The sequence below is a fragment of the Thermobia domestica genome, chromosome 14 (genome assembly GCF_964235325.1).
Source record: "Thermobia domestica chromosome 14, izTheDome1.hap1.1, whole genome shotgun sequence".
Classification (NCBI taxonomy): Eukaryota; Metazoa; Arthropoda; class Insecta; order Zygentoma; family Lepismatidae; genus Thermobia; species Thermobia domestica.
The window spans coordinates 5806926-5810282 of record NC_137467.1 but is presented as its reverse complement, the minus strand read 5'-3'; positions in this window follow the sequence as shown (position 1 = coordinate 5810282).

The following is a 3357-nucleotide window of genomic DNA, read 5'->3' as shown; positions in this document are numbered from 1 at the left end:
ATACATCACTGAGTGATTGTGAGTTAATGTGAGTGACAGTTAAATGTATGCAATACATTGTTACACCCGTAGAATGTGTTAATGTTATGTCTACGTTGTATTTGTATTTGAATTAACAGAACTGCAGAATAAAAATAAAATATAAGAACCGAACGAACTTATGCATCAACCCAACACATTATATAGAAAAAAATTGACGTTGTCTGTCTATCACGGAAAACGGTTGAAACATTTGAAATGAAGTTTTAAACGTAGGTTTAGTAATCTGATTTTTTTTTAATCATTTTACTTTAATTAAACAGCATAATTGTCCTAAAGAGAAAGCAAGACTTGATCATTTATGACAGAAGTACAGTCAGGAGCTCGTCAAGTTAGGAAGATGGAACTAAGTATGTAAATACCGCTTTAGAAGTAAGTGGTCACACGACCCAGTTTTTTTAAAAGAAAAAAAATCTTCTAAACAAGATTAGGAACGCATTTTTTTAATATTTTGATTTTTTTCTTTTGAATTTATAAAATGGCCAAAATGAGAAAACATTTGAATCGTTTAAAATGCATTTCTTTTCACATAGTTAGCACTTGGATTACCCTGGGTTTTCATAATTTTACTTTTATTGATGTATGTATTCTAAAGAGGGGTTAATTTTTTGCAAGGATTAACAGCTGCACCGTTTGAAATACATTTTCGATCATAGTACTGGGATCAAACTGAGTAATTTTCATTTCATTTTGATTCAAATACCTATCTTACGAGCAGTGATTAAAAATGTTAGAGCGTAACACAGAAACAAGCTAAAATAGAAAAATTATATGTCCCTTAATAACACAACTTTGTTAGTAACATATACTAATTTCATGGTTCTAAGAAGTTTCTTTTTCTCTTTGACAGGTCCTTGAAGTATGTCGTAAGTCAGAAGTTGGGAAAATGAAAAAAAAAAGAAAGAAAGAAAGAGAAGAGTACAGAGGTGTCATAAAGCATCTACAATGTGGTCAATGTTTTAAGCTCCACAAGAATATGGTCAATATTTTAACTGAATTTGTCCCTTCATATTCCACCATCAAAAGATGAGTGCACGAATCTAAGTATGGCAGGAAAAGTGTAGAAGTTGCACCGAAATCAAGGAGACCATCAACTGTTGCTGTTAAGGAAAACATTGCCTTCGTATTGGCTATGATCATGTAAGATCGGTGCTTCTCAACTCATGAGATAGTAGACAGGTTGGTGCTTCTCAACCAGTGTTTCTTCCAGGTTGTGTTTTCCGGGGGCACTGACCCCCCTCCCGGAGCTCTGAGAGTGTCTCCCTGTAGAAGACCAAAATAATATGTCTATAATATAATGAGTAGTACCGAGTGAAAATAATATGTGTCCTTCCAAATACTAAGTGTGCCCCTCCAGAACATTTTTTTTCTGAAGAAACACTGTTCCCAACTCATCAGATAGTAGACATGTTGGGTATATCACGTTCTGAAAAATGAGCTGTTTTTCAAAGGTATCAGCTGAATGGATCCCACGTCTTCTGACTAGTGGTGGACACAAAAAACCGATTTTTCGGTTTTTAGGAAAACCAAAACAGGATTTTGAAAATTTTCAAAAAATCGGTTTGGTTTTTCACCGAAACCGGTTTCGGTTTTCTCCAAAACCGGTTTGATTTTCACCGAAACCAGTTATCTGTTTTCTCCAAAACAAGTTCGTTTTTTCACCGGGTCCGGTTTCGGTTTTCTTCAAAACCGGTTCCGGTTTTTTCCAAAGTTTGTTCTATTTCTGACCAAAATAGTGTTTCGTTGTTCTTCGGAAACCGATTCCGTGAAAAACCAAAACAGTTTTTGGAGGAAACCGAAACTGGTTTCGGTTAAAAACCGAAATGTTGGATTTCGGTTTTTCTAGAAGCCGGTTTCCGCTTTTTATAAAAACCGCTTTTGCCCATCCCTACTTCTGACTCTTAAACAAAAGTGCACTCGGTACACCACGTCATTGAATGACTTGAAACTGTTCGAACGTGGTATGAACAACGTTCTCTAACGATTCATTATTGTGGACGAATGTTGAGTTCACCATAATCAGCTTGAAACCAATGAACAGTGGAAACACAATTCATCCTCCACTCCGAAGAAAGAAAAGGTACCTGTTTCACTGGTGTAGTGTTGGTATCAGTTTCTAGAGATTCCCAAAGTCTGGTATTGATTGATTGCCTTGAAAGGGATCACACCATCGCAGGACAATATTATACTGACCTTGTGAAAGCTCAGTGCTTCAAACCAAGAAAAAGACCACAGATATTGAACCAGAGGAGTTCTCTACCACCACGACAAATTCTCCTGATCACACCTCAACAGTTGCCATAGCAATTATAAATGAATATGGATTTGAACACATTCCTCATCAACCCTATTCACTAAATCTCCCTCCCTCAAATTTCAGTGTGTTCCCAAATCTTAAAAAAGGCTCTAGCTGCACGACCTTTTGAAAGTAATACTGACATCATTACAGCAGATGGAGGAGTGCTTCTGGTCACAACTTAAAGATTTTTCTGTCTCTATTGCGATAAGAGCACTTCAGTACTACTACAGTAAGTGTGTTGATGTACACTCATGTCCAAAATTATTGTCACATATCTATAAATATGTTGTAAGAATATAATTTGATATCGATTTCGCCCGGTATTTATTTTAATGTTAGTATGTGTATAATCGGCAAAGACATGCATGTGGTAAATTTCATGTCAAAAGAGCAGTAAATAAGAACAATAAAACGAAAATAAATCTTTCTTGTCCACTTGGCAACATTTTGTTATACTCATTCCAATTTTCGTATTTAAAATTCTTTTCCTCTGAAATTTACCACAAATATACATTTCCCGATTATACGTATAGTATCAGTATAAATGTACCCTGCAAAATCATTATCAAATTATATTCTTACAAGAAGACAATTATAGATATGCGACAATCATTTCGGACATGACTGTACGTACAAGAAGTTTGCGTTGAAAATAAAGATATAATCAAATCTGTATCCCTTACAATTGCCTGAAGGCTCAAAACTTTTTATTCGCCCTCGTAACGAGAGTAAGAGGGTTTAACATTCAAATATTTTGTTACAAACCTATTCTTCTCGTGTGAATAATAAGCATTTTAGCTGTTGTATATATAAATGAAGGAAGCTAGAGAGTCTCGAATAAATTTACAGACAAAAGTAAAAGTACATCTTACATGCTATAAGATCCAACCCAGACATGAGCTTTCTGTCATATTATTCATTATTATGGCATTTTTGATTAATTACAAATAAACTGATTTTAAAACATTTTTATTGGATACTATATATATAAAAAAAGTTTATTTACAATATAGGTTCAA